The following is a 14,848-nucleotide window of genomic DNA, read 5'->3' as shown; positions in this document are numbered from 1 at the left end:
TTTGCTCCAAGGGAGTTAAAACATGGCACAGCAAAATATGAAAAAAAGAAGAAAAGAAAGTTTTGGAGTGCTGGATGTAAGAGTGAAAGAGAAAGGGAGATTAATAAACAGGGATTTTTTTTGCTTGAGTACTTTTACTGAGATCTGTGGTTTTTCCAGTCATTTTTGTACAGGACAAATTTAAAACCAGGTTAATTGTTAAAAAAAATCCTCTCTTCATGTGTTTTGGTGAGTTGTTGCAAAGGTCTACCTTAGATTTAATCAGAATATGTCGAATAATTTGTGCCAGTGTCAAAACTAGTCACACTGCATAAGCACACACACACACTCGCACACACAAAGAAAGAACACAGCACATGGCCTCTTGTTCATATTGAATGCATATTGAGTATAAATGAACAACTTTGATTTCAGTCAGAGAGTGTTACCCTGTAATACAGCTCACATAATGGATAACAAGGCACCACTTCGCTTTTGTTGGGCAATGCCAAACACTGAGCTGTTTTTGATCTGGTCAAATATCTTCTCGGTGGCTGAAATGTTTTGAAAAAGTCTTCATTCAAGCCACAGCTAATTCAAAACTCACCACAGTGGAAGATTTCTTCTTTTTTTTAGAAGTCGGGATCGGTGACTTTGATGTGAATCTGAAATGAGAAGTCTGTGTGATATGGCACAGAGTGCTCAGAGAGGTGCCTGTGAGATTGGCAGGATCATGCCTTGGAACTCTATCTGCTATTAGCAGTTTCAGAGTCTCAATGTGACTCTGCGCCACACGACCAAGTAAGTCGTCATTAAAACTACTTGGCTTTTTTGGGGGGTTTTTGTAGGAGAAGAGTGGGACTGCTTTAATGTTGGTCACAAAAGCAGACTTTTTCTGATATATAGACATACAATTCTGTCCTGAAGCGCCGGCTTGGCAACGCATAGATGATTGAAAACACAGATATGGTTTTGATGTGGCTCACATGGTAAGCCATTGTTAAAACGAACCCTGCTTTCTTTGACAATATTTCCTGCCAACATTTCCACAGAAAACCCTGTACCATTCCAAATGGCAAGTGGAGAAGCAGTTCCTTTTGAAACAGCTTGATTTTTAGAGGAGATTGCGCTCTTTGATGCTGATTCAAAGCCAAGTCTGTGATCCATGGGTACAATGGGCCGCTGAGGTGCCAGGATATAAAGTGCAGTTAAAGTATGGCTCTTAACTAAACTGATGCAAAAATGCAATTAAGCCATTGACAAAACATTATTTGGACAAGATTTGACTTTGATAACAGTTAACAGAAAACAATACCAAAAGTCCAAAACACAGACAAATGAAAGTGGTCTCAAATTAAATATACTGGCCTATACTTCAACATAATATTAATGTGTTTGTAGAAAACAGCAGGACAAATCATTTGTTTCAGATGACTGGGTTTTAGGACACTATACTTTTTTGAATAAAACAAAGGGGACTTACAAAGAAAGAGGATGTGTTTTGATGAGAAAACAAAAGATATAACTTTGCAAGAAAAAGTCAAACTTCCATTTTTCTTTCATTGTGTGCGTGCTACAGAATGAACAACCTGTCCATGCTGCAAACAAGAACAGTGGAATTGATGCTTGGCTTCCATTCATTCTATCTTGTGTTGCCTCTGTTCTCTGTCCTTGTCATGTAATATATTGGCCAGTGACCAGCAACATTATACTTTGCTTTCTGAAGCGATGAGGACTGTCCAAATGCTTTAACAGCGGCACGCAATGGAGAATACGTCAGTTATGTCTTCCAAATTCAGGAAAAAGAAAGCCACATTTGGAGTAGCTTTCCAAATGACACAGCCTTGATGCTCAGTCTTGAAATGCAGAGTTCAAAGGAGGCCGCCTTGGAACTGAGGCACATTGTCCACAATGGAAAGGTTTCATCCTGTGAGTAGATTTTTACCTGTACTGTACTGGCTCGTAGTGGTCAAAGGAAAAGTCACTGAAGAATATGATTGATTGTCTTGACAACAATGCATTGTAAACCATCCATATTGTTGATATATTTTAGCCTGGACCAAATTGGTGGACTGACCAACTGACAGATTGATTCCCTACAATAGCTTGCTCAAGCTACTCAGATTTGACATATATTAGCAAGGAGATGTGAAGAAACTATTGGTAAAAGAGAGGATGCTATTTCTGCCCTAAATACTATCTGGTAATGCTTTCAAATTGAATGTTATTCAAGGTTACAGAAGACAGCAGGAATGTGGTGAAAATGGTGCAATTGACTTTGCCTTCCAAGAGAAAAGCATAATTCAATGTGAAAACTTAATAAGAAAATTCAACTCTTATAAGTCACCTTTTAATCAAAACTAAATAACACACACTTCACCAATCAAGTTATTATTCTCATGGTGCGCTAATAGCACTTGTTCATTATGAAAAGACATGAATCTAATTTCTTCAATATTTGTCTCAATTAAATCCTTTTTATGAGGGAAAGAAAATAAATTATGTTGATGTCTCTTGGCTTTTAAAGGTTAGAAGTAGAACAACACACAACACCTGCGTCTGAATCTCAACTGCCAGCCTTAAAAGAAACAATGGTAATCATTTTAAAGTTCACGTAATATGCTAATTTTCAGATCCATATATTATTTTGGGCGTTAAATAGAAAATGTTTACTTGCTTCAATGTTAAAAATACCCAATTTTTAGCATTTGGTTAATTGTTGCAGCACCTTTATTCACTCTCTATCTGAAACAACAGGCCGTTTTTTCGACCGCTCAAAAAGCCCAGTTTGCTCTGATTGGTCAGTGTTTGGGGTCGTGCGCATCTGCGGTGCCTGAACCTTTGCAGCCACGGAATCACTGTCACATATGTCACCCTAGAGTAATCTGCATCATGTCTTCTACACTGGAAGGGCACCCGATAAGGCCCTGTATTGTGTTTTTTCCACTGGAAGGGAGTCTAGATGGTCTTGTATTATGTGTTATGCACTGGAGGGACAGGCTAGCAGTCACTTTATCATATTTGATCTGCCATCCAACAGTAAACCATTACTGCATTTTGGCACAAGGGGGGGCGGTTGCCTGCGACATGTCAGTGTTAGCCATAGTGCTGAAATAACAATGGAGGACAGCAACGTAGATTCACTAGGTATTTCATGGGTGGAGATGGTCCCCTTGCTGGAGGTGGTACTGCTCCATCAGACATCACATGGAGCTGCAAATCTGACCAGGGACACATATTTAGGTTGGAAAACCATGAAAAAGTGCATTTTATTATGTGATGTTTGAGTGCAATTAAAGACACTTGGTGGAGGTTTTTCCATGTTTAACTTGTGTGTATGAGAGAGAGAAAAAGAGAGGTCAAAGTTCAAAAGAAATGTATTTGGATAGACATTCCATTTATTCATTGCATCTGTGTCCGAATGTCTCCTCTGAATAAGAAATGACACGGCATAATTGAATATAAGGTGTAAATGTAGTTGGCATGTAATCAGAATGTGTTGGATTTGCCAGACTACTTCTGCAGGTAGTGTAGCTCACATTGTGATTGGATCTCAGGCACAGTTGGCAAGGTGCTAATACTGTACATCCTTCTTGAATTAGTCAAAAAGTGGCCCCTCAGTGGATCTGTCCTGCATACCAGACTTGGATGTATTGAAATCACAATAATTAATCACTCGCTGCATCAGCTTTGCAAGCACTGTATTTTTCTGTGAGGCTTGACCTTTGGACTGGACCTTTGCAAGCACATCACCTTTTTCGAGCCACTATAGGATGGTAAAGTCCTTTAGTCAGTGTCGGTCTACTGCTTTGGTCCAGACCGAAATATCTTAAAAAATATCAGATTGCTTTTTCATTTTCTCCAGACATTCATGGTTTCCAAGAATGGATCTTACTGACTTTGATGTTCCACTGACTCTTTATTTTGCCCCATCAGCAGCACAAAGTTTTCACTCCTCCAGTGAAATACTTACAGATATACTTCACAACCTTTTCAATCAGAGTGAAATGTCTCAACAAGCATGGGTTGCCATAGTTTTTGGTACATATATATGCATTCAGGATACATTTTAATGAATTTGATCCCACGACTTTTCATCCAGGTTAGACCAAAATTATATTTTGTCCAATACTTTGTACCTTGTAAACATCAGTATTACAGTGTCAATGTGAGCATGCAGACATTTTTACATGCATTTGGCTCAAAGCGCCACTGTGCCTGATTAAGAATGAATTGTACACTTACTTGCAATAGTCCACCAACTCTCTCTCTCTCTCTCTCTCTCTCTCTCTCTCACACACAGACAGACACAGTAAGTGGCGCTCAGTCGTCTTGTTTGTAATTATCTGTAATACTTTGTCATATTCACAACATGTCTTATCTAACAACATATTCTGCTTTAATCCATATATGTTGGCATGTAGCCTTTCAAAAAACAGTTTTCACTGCAGTCAAAAACTGTTACCCTCCCGGTTGCCACACACAAAAGGAAGGGATGCACCTGTATAAATGTTGCAGTCTAGCAGCAATATGACAGCAACATATATTCCATTAATACAGCCAATAGCACACAATCCTATTTCTTTTAATCCTTTTTAAGTGTTAAAATATGATTAGGGTCAAAATTTGACAACAGACATATATATGAATGACATGATGGATGGATAATGGATGCCAATTCAAAGCTTTAAATCAAAAAACCTTAATAGAAGCCTTGAATATAACAGAAAATAAGACATTTGATGGAGCCTTAGTGCGCACAGGCAGGAGTGAGTTTCTATGGTTACAGGCATCTGCGTTGCCCACAGAATAAACGTTTCTATTGCATCGCTGTTTGGTCACTTTGTCAGGGCCCCTGGTCTGTATATAAAGATATATAACTCTAATCAATGCTTAGTGTTGAACATTTTGAGTGTAAACCTGAACATAAGTTGAAATATAAGACATTATGTAGCTCATAATATGTGAGAATGTGAGACAGTCCTAACATGACAAAAAAAGAATTGAAGGACTTTTTATTATCTTTTACGGCATGTTTACGCCTATGGTCCTGCTGGTCTGCAATAGCGTCCATCATCTATTGAGTATTAAACACCTGCATGATTGGATAGGTATGTATTTTCATTTTTGATTAATAATCATGAAAGGGGTGCTCTTTTTGAACACCACTAACTGTAATGGAGTGGCATAGATTTCTCAAAACCTCAGCATATGAAACAGAAAGTAAGTGTACAGTTAGATACCACTGGAGATCAGTGAGAAACCAGGTGATAGTGGGAAACTGATCTATTAAACTAGAGGATTTCTTTGTGTTGAGAATATTCCACTAGACGGTTTGAATGATTTTGATATACTCTACACAGAGCAGTTTGATATTCTATTTCAAAGCCATGATTTAACGCAGCAACTGTATGCTTACAAGCCAGAAAGGTAGGAAGGCAGAGTAATGTTGATTTGTTTACGCACATACTGTGACTCTGAGACAAGATCAGTCTTCTAAACTCATGTTCCCATCCAGTTCAGCATGAACAGATGCAGTATGGCATGTTTATTCCTCCTCTGAACTCCACAGGATGGCAACATAGCACTGCATTATTAGTGTAACCTTGATGTGGTAGCTTATAAATCTTTAGGAATAGAACATTATTTTCCAGCTCCAGTTGGGTCTGTGCTGGAGCGGTGAGATAATGATTCCATTGCATGTTAATTAATGGCTTGGAGTGAGTGTGTTCCATTCCCAGGTGTTGGCAGAGAAAGAGAGATATGGCTTACTGAATGCACATGCAAAATATGTGAGAAGACAACAGGAAGTGGTCTTGGTGTGAGTAGGCTAATTCTCAATCATTTGGACTTTAAATGATTTGTACACCTCATTGAGCAGCGCTTGTGTTTTGTCATGCATTTAAATGGTACATCTTATTCAGAGTGGTCCAAAGACTCTTTGATCAAAAACTGAAGATGAGCAATCACCAGACAGTGAGTGTGACCTGGTTTAACCCCAAAGTCATCCCAATTCAGTTTGTATGAACCAACCTCTTAGCCGTCAGAGACAAGAAGTGGCAATGGTTCCTTATTGCATGTCCTTGTGTTCTACTGCTGTACATCTGCTGTTCACCCCACAGAGAGCTTCTGCCAGCATTTGAAATATATCTATATAAAGAGAAATAATGGCATTCTTACTGATTGAAAGTGGAACATTAGTGTTTGATTCCCTCTAATAAAATATATTTATTTAAATATATTTGTAGGAGAATGCACGGGAAACAATAAATATATTTTGGTAAGATACCCTACAAAGTATTGTGTGAGGATACGTTGGTTTGTGTAAGAATGAGAGAGAGAAAGAGAGAGAGAAGCCTCTCCAAAATCATGTCTCTAATTATTCCTATTCGGTTACTAGTCAGGAAGTCCGTCTCTTTCTCAAAAGCCTGGCCAATCCCTCTCCTTGTTTTCCACGTTTCCTACAAATTCCCTTTTTATTCCATGGCAACTGACAACTCTCTTCTGCCATTTGAACCATTTTCTCTTCTTTTTATTCTCAAGCCAATTTAGTTTTCTTTAATTAAAAGAATCGACCTATAGTATGGCTCTTTGCACGTCGCAAAAAGAAGGAAAAAGAGTTTTCATTAGAACTACATTTAAAATTGTCATATTGTCAGAGTCCTTCAACAGTCCAAATGCAGTTGAGGCTGTTCAAATATGACCAGAAGACAATTCAGGGTCTTCAAAGAAAAATATATCCTGAAAATACTGGCCATGAGTGGCTTTAATAAATAAAATAAATAAATATGTCATCAATAATCCGTTACAGTTTTTAAGCCTCATTTTGCAGACATAAACATTCCCCACATGTTTATTAGAGGACAATGCCAGTTGATAATTACAACAGAATAATTACAAAATGAGCAGTGAGAGGTTTGTTCAGGCCACTGAGGGCCGTGATGAATGAACATGCAGGTTTTCATATCTGTGTGACTCTGCTCTGTTTGCCATTTGAAACCATTGTAATAGCGCCGTTAATCCGCTCTCGGCGTCATTATGCTTCTCGGTCGGCATTCTCACAGCCGTCTTCAACGAGTTTTGGACGGCCAAATACAAACAAGACTTTTGCATAATTGATATTTCATGGTTTGGCACTTAATGAATATCTCGTCAACACAGATGACCCGCGCACACTCACATCCACGCTCACACACACAGAAATACACGCACACAGCAGGGCATTCCTTCAGAGGAGAGCTGATAAAGACGGAGACGCTGGAGCTTTAAGGGAAACAATACCCAAAGAAAGACACACAGTTTCTAACAAAGGGCACATACTGTATGTACAAACTTTAAAATTCAAAAAATCTTTTCTTTTTATGAACTTGTATTGTTCTAATTTGTCTGCTTACATTGGTTGGTGATTACAGAACCATGGATGAATTAATTTTTTTATTGTTCTTTTTAATTGAATTTCATATATTTAGGAAAATTAAGCAATTATATTTTCTGAAAATGTTCATCTGAAAATCCACCAAAATTCCCAGAAAATAAAATACAAGGTACTGCCCACGAGCCCTCAATGTTAACTACAGCCCTGTGCACAGCACATGAGGACTTATTGTCTATGTTGGTTGGAAAGTTAAATATCAAAGTTCATTCTTAACTTTCAAAATAGAAAAAAGTCTGACAATTCCAAGTCAAGGTCCATTGAAAGTGTTTTCCATCAGGGGAAAAAGCATTATGTTGATCTTTTATTGTGGCAGTGGAGACTGGGAGAGGATCTGACGACGGACCTGACACACAGAGGGAGGATGCATCAAATTAACAGTGACATTTTGACATCGCCTCTCAACAGGCAAGATAAGAGACACACAGGAAACAATTATTGTTAATTGGCTCATTTTGAACCCACACTCGCATACACGCACACACATGGGGAGCAGCAGCCAATCAGAATAGATTAGGCTGCTCTCCTGATGTCATTTACATAATGATAAAATCACTTAAATAAGCTGCCCTCTGAAAAACTACTGATGACATTGCACACGTACATGCACTCACAGCCTTCAGGAGGTGAAGCTGACATCCATGTTATTTATTTTTTTTGCTTCTCTTTCATATGTGTGTGTGTGTGAAAGAGAATTCTCTGGATTACTGGAGTGTTACTGTGGCCAGTGACAATACGCTCTATTGAACCATGTCACCAAGAGAGAGACAGAGAAAGGCAAACACACAGAGCTAGAAGCACTGATCAACATACACAGAACATAGAAAGAGCGAGAACAGGTGTGACCAATGGGAAACTCTACAGGGAACAAATGAAAGACGGGACAAAAGAGTGTGGAGGAGAGGAGGAGCTGGGAGGGAGGAAAGATGGCAGCATCTATCTGCATCTGTGTGTGTGTGTGTGTGTGTGTGTGTGTGTGTGAGGGATTTCTGTTTGTATTTATCAAGGGGGAGTGAGCTGAGATCCATGCTCAGATGTAGAACTGCCCCGCTTCACAATCTCACACTTCCATGCGTTCACACTGGGAGCTGCCCACGAGTACAACACAGTGTTGGACTGGTACTACGGGCCACTGAACAAACCTCTGGGCTCGCAGGCAGGAGATTGTTGGCACAGTTACGAATTGTGGATTGTGTATTCTGAGTTTAAAAACCTTAGATTTTTTTAACTAAGTGGTTTTGTTGCCTAAACCTAACAGTATGTAGTTATTTAGAGCACTGCCTTTTTTAATAAACCTAAGTTGATTTGTTGCTACACCTAACTTTCATTTCGTTCTGATGACTGACGCTTCGTATAGCCAATGAAATTTAAAACATGACGATATACAGCTTCAGGGGTTAGATTTAAGCCACAACATGGAAGTCATAGTTTTGGAGAGGAAATAACTTATAGATTACTGTATTTCGACATAAATAAGCTTTAGTTTGAATTATGAATACACATTTTTACACAGCCTAGGTATGTGACCATGGTTACCATGGATCTCCAAATGGGCTTTTTTGGAAAATGCCTAAACATAGTCTCAGAAAACCATGTGTAAAATATTCATTTCCTGTGGTGTTGTTATCAAATTTGAACTTGGACTAGGTAAGGCTTCATGCTGCGGTCCCATTGTGTTTTACCAGCTAATAAGTCCCAGCTATAGTCATCTGCAGGCGGAAATAAAAAACTTCTACTTCAGTGTGTTCAGTAACTTCTATTACTCAATGCCAGTAGCAGTTAAAGTGATTCTGACTCCATGCATGTACTCCAAATGGTTCAAGAACAGCTTTCAATTTACTTTGGGTATGCCTTGGAAAGGCGTTTTAGGCGAATTTGACTGGAGTGGTAATTAAAAACACATCAATAAGCCACATTGTTGCACTGGGTGACATGTTCCTTTATTGCCATGGACACAAGCACTGCAGTTTACTTTAAGTTGAGCCAACACAACCCTTATTGCTGCTGCAAGTAGCAGCACCTCATGGTTATTAATATGCAGCTGAAAACAACAACAACTACTTCACTGTTTCCTCTGATGGTAGTCGTAGTGTTTGTTGAGAACTACAGTGTCCGTCTCTTTTAAAAAATGACTCTTTTCTTTTAAATATGAAACTAATTTGTGAGCCACTTCTCAGTGGGAATGAACAGACTTAGGGCTGAGTGCTGTAGGGTAGTGAAGTCTGTTAGTATTGGAAGACAAACTAACAAATTGTTGGATTTGCTCTCATGAGATTTGTTGACAAAAAGGGTAATACAGAACAACACCAACCATGTTGCGTTAGTTAAGTAGTCTAGTCTTGCATCGCCAAATATATGTGCACAGCACTGTGTCTCCGCACATCATGCTGGTCTAGGGGGTACAAACGCTCTGGCTTGTTTGTATTTCTTGAAACCAATCACTGTCGTCTTGATCAACTTAATTATTAACATTAAACCCCAGAGAATTTTAAACCTGGGCTAAATGAGAACTGCTACTAAATGGTTTAACCTCAAATACCAAATAAAATAAAATGAAAATAAATATTACCACCCTATATTAGAAAGAAGTCTGGCCATTCATTATAATGCAACAAGTTGCTTTATTCAAAACATGTTTTGTAACATTATGCCTGACTGCATTGATTTCATCAACAAAAAGATGAATAGATAAAGTTAGGTTTAGTGAATAGAAGTTCCTTCATTTTGTTTATAATCTAGTGCAGCAGACTTCAATAAAGGCTCTCGTTCAATCTGTCTTTAAAAAATGGACTTGTCAAATATAACATTATTAATTCATTTAAATTCTCTCCGTTTTCTTCATGCAAGTCACATTCTGTGCATTCTAAAAAGTCGAAGGTGACCTTGGAATCACTTGCAAAACTTTTTATCATCTTTCAAATTTGTCCACGCTTAGCAGTATTGTTTACATGCAATACACAATGTAATTACACTAATCACAGAAAACAGGTTGAAAAACTCATTCATTATGCATGCATGCACTTATTCTAATTACTGGCTTGGCTCTCGGATCTGATGCACATGTTTTGACTTAACACTGGAGGCCCAGGCTATTGTTATTGTCAGTTTGCAATTTTGGCATTGAAATAACTTCCAGAGTGTCGTTGGATCGTCCTAATCTCTGAGCAACCCATTGCATTTAAATATCACGTAAACAAATCCACATTTATGCCGCAGTCAATGAACTTCAGCTGTAATAAATGTTTATCAGGTTCAGCTTGTCAAGATGATGTAGCTTTTTAACTTCTGCATGTACTATTTAGCCACCCGTGATGATGAGGATGATGATGATGGGGTGTGTGTGTGTGTGTGTGTGTGTGTGTGTGTGTGTGTGGGAGAGAAAGTGAGCGAGTGTGTGTGTGACTGCATGTGTGCGTGTCTGGTGTCGGTGATGATGAGGATTAGCTGAAATAACTATTTAACCCTGCAGACACAGTGTGCATTAGGGTGTGTGTCTGTGTGTAGGTGTATGTGTGTGTGTCTGTGTGTATGTGTAGTGTGCACGTGCTTGGTCCATTCAGCCGTACTCTCATTTCAGCTGACACCAAACTCCTAGACTCTGTCATATCAATTATTATCACCAACATCGGCTTACAAACACACTCATGCACACACACGCACACACACATGCATGCACCATACTGCACAGATACAAAAAATCACTCTCTCAAATATGTTATACTCAGACAATGAGAGAAGAGTGTGTGTGTGTGTGTGTGTGTGTGTGTGTGTAAGAGGGATATATTAAGAGACTGATGGACATGGAAACGGAGTGGAGGGCTCCCTGTGCTGCACTATCTGTCCTTTCATCATTTAAATCCACTATTTAAGACTGTCTGTTTGACTAGCCTGTAGGCACAGCACATTAGCATGGATTTTTTACGAGGTACTCTGTTACTTGAGAATGAAATCCTCCAGTGTTTATACATTTTTCACAGACGCGGGTGTTAGAATGAAAAATTCAGTCTTCAGTTTCCGATTTGTCTGTTGACAATGCGCGAGGCCACCATGTTGCACTTATTGATCCGGCACTCGAGGGAAAAAAAACAAAGGTCAGTGGTACCCTAATGTGTACCCTAATTCTGTAGCTGCACTCACCCGCCTGTTGATGTCACGCTCCATCGTTCCCTCACTACGCCTCAGACATGGAGGTGCTGACCTTCATCCTCCTCTGCTCTACTCAAGCTCGAGACTAGACTGTTTTATTTCACTTCAGTTTGATATCTACTAAAAGAAGCCCACCCCACCGATGAATTAAGGGACGATATTCAGTGTCATAAGAGATCATTTGTATGAAACATACATTAAAAAGTCCCCTATTTACATACACACTACAGGAATTAAATATATTCATTATTTTTGTTCACACAGGATTTCGTTCACCTAAAAACGAATCGCTTTAGTTATCAAATATTGCGTGTAATGGAATCTACATATCTTTTTGGAACAAGGCCTATTTTTCTTTGCTTTTTGCACAACGAATAAAGACATCAACTAATCACATTGAGCCGACATATTCGGAACGTACACTATAGTGTACACAACATGGAAGCACAGTAGTCCGAACCAAGATAGCAAACATTATTGTTCCTTTCAACCTTGACAAAGGCAGCGCAGACCAGATCCCCTTCTTCTGTTCTTACCTTTCTCAATAGAAGCTCAAAACATACACTGTGTAACTGTTTATCAGAGGGAACTTAGGCTGTAAATGTCTTAATAGTCACAGTTCCACAGCAGTGCTGTTACTCTACTGTGTACACTGTTATGATGAAGGGATTTTCTAGATCATCAAACCCAGATATCTCATTGTACAACCCCTCACCACTACTGCTACAGAACAAATGCACCAATAAAAGTCTGAGAATTACACATACCATTTCTGCTGGATGAGCCAGAAAGGCTGTAGGCAAGCAACCCTGTACTGACTATTAGCCATGCAGACACATTTACATTTGGACTTAATGTCAAGCAGTTTCACTCCAGATGCAGAAGTGCTTCGATTGTGTAGAGCTGATTTAGTATCTGTGTATTTGTTTATTGAGGCAGAAACATTAAGCCTGAGCGACATAAAACTGAAAAGCACTCAGTGTCAACTTTGTCATATCAAACAAGTGAACCAAATGTTGAAAGTTTTGATTTAGGTTTACTGCTCGCAATAATCACTGTCAGCTCCTGGAACCAGTCAATTCACATTTGGGCTATGAAAAATGAAGCACGTTGCACCACACATCTGACTGAGATAGGCATTTAGTGAAAATTGTATTTTTGTGTTGGGAGAGAAGTTAACATTTTCTGAATGGAGTTTTTTTCTTTTCTCATGGACGTGAAAGGAACTCATGTTCCTCAAAGCATTTTTCCACTTACTTCCACATTTAGCCATGGTGATGTCCCGCTTGGTTAAAGCCCTCTGCAACATTCTCAATTGGATATTTTACGAAGACCTTTTAGAAAATACAAGACTGAAGCATGATGCAAACTCTTACCATCCAACAATTGATGTAAAACTCAGTTCATGTTGCGCTACTCACACATATCCATGAGAGCTATGTCCTGGATTTCCCTGCTATATGACAGTGAGACATCTTGAATGAAGGTTGAAATCACCTCTGTCAGAGGATGATCTCAGGACAGTGAACACTGGGGCTGCCACCAAGAGGGATGCTGAACTGATAAGTCCCCGTTATTTCTATACTGGACCGAGCCCTTACCATGTGGTGCCAGCTTTAGCTGCTCCACTGGGTCGTTTAATGCTTAGGACCATCAGGAGACAAACATCAGTCAAATAACGCTATGTTCAAGTGTGATGATACACATGTTTCTGCACTTAAAACGTCAAGCATGTGGGCTTACCTTCAGTCAGCAACAGCAGCTAGCTCCGACCGAGGCCAGCCCAGACACGTCAGTAGATGTTTGACGTTCAAGTTCTTGTAGTTATTGGTGGTTGGTCAAAAACAAAAAACAGAGCTGGAGGTCACATGCATTCAGTTCTGAGAGCAAAAGCTCACAGTGGCACCTGTGTTGGGTATTGACAACAAGTGATTGTGAGAGGAGTCAGGAGCAGTCGGGCACCTAGACTTTATGTTGTTGTAAATAATCATAGGATATTATTTCAAAAGCTCACAGCTGATGTTTTAATTTAGAAGGTATTTTAACATTCTATAGCGCTCCGAACATTTTAACTAACATGCTTCATTTATGTTCTGTTTTCAATCTTTTAAAAATCCTTGTTACTGATAATAATAATATTAAGAAGAAGAAGAAACCATTATACCGAGATATTTTCTGAGATGGTAATCGTACCATGGAAATACTGTTACAACCCATTTACCAAACTTATCACCAAACTTGGTGAACCCCCAGGTCAAGATAAGCAGTGCTGCTGTGTGAGCTGTTCCATCGCAGTGGAAGGTCATCTGTAGCTTTTTCATATTAGATGACCTTTCAACTTGTTGGCCGGATTGTATTTCGTAACATCCTAACACAATGTGAGCCTGACCACCTCAGTTTGCAATGGGATCTGCATGCATTCACATCTTCATTCACAATCTTTTCCTGAAGGTGTCCACATACCCAATTACAAGCCTTGAGGGAAATATATACACATACTTAATTCTTCAGTCAAATTCCCTGTCATAACATTTGAACAGTTTAAGAGTCAAACAATTGATATAGTTGCTGTCACCTCCTGCGGTTTCTTTGTAGGTGATAATTCCCTCAGGAGACCTAGAAATTAATTTCCTATTTATTTGCTTCCTTCCGCTCTTAATTTCATTTTCCCTTCTTCTACTCCTGCTTTAGTTTTCAATGCAAACAGGGCCTTTTCAATTCCCTCGTCTCCGATCCTCTTTATTCTATTCTTTTTTCACTTGCCCCGTCTACTCCATGCTCTTTGACATACCCTTTCATCTCCTCTCCACCACTTTTATTGCAGCTTTCCATTCTTCTTTCTCTATTCTTTAACCTCTTATGCTCTTTGTCGTCCTCCCTGTCCTTTTCCCTCTTTGTTCCACATGCTTTTGCCATTATTTCCTTCCTTTATCCTCTTATTTCCTTCCCCTCTGCAATTTATTTTCATTCTCTCTCTTTACTTCCCTTGACCTTTCTAAGAACATTTATTTCCCCTACACTAGTGTTTTCTCAGCCTCTCTGCAAATCTCTACAAATCATAATTTTTCATTAATCTTATGATCTTAGTTTAGAAATTTGAAATGATATTCATTTTAAACTTATGAAGCGAGTTCATTGAGATCATTTTAATCACTCTTGTAAGCAAGTCATTTATGATGATTATGTACAGTTTAATTAAGAAAATAATATACAGGCCTAAGCAATTTTAATAAGCCGTCAAGACACTTTCTGTGCATCACTACTTAAGAGTAATGTAATATAAAGTCATAA

Source organism: Pholis gunnellus, assembly GCF_910591455.1.
Source record: "Pholis gunnellus genome assembly, chromosome: 5".
In the NCBI taxonomy this organism is placed as follows: Eukaryota; Metazoa; Chordata; class Actinopteri; order Perciformes; family Pholidae; genus Pholis; species Pholis gunnellus.
The sequence above is the reverse complement of the archived record's forward strand: the minus strand, read 5'-3'. Positions refer to the sequence as shown.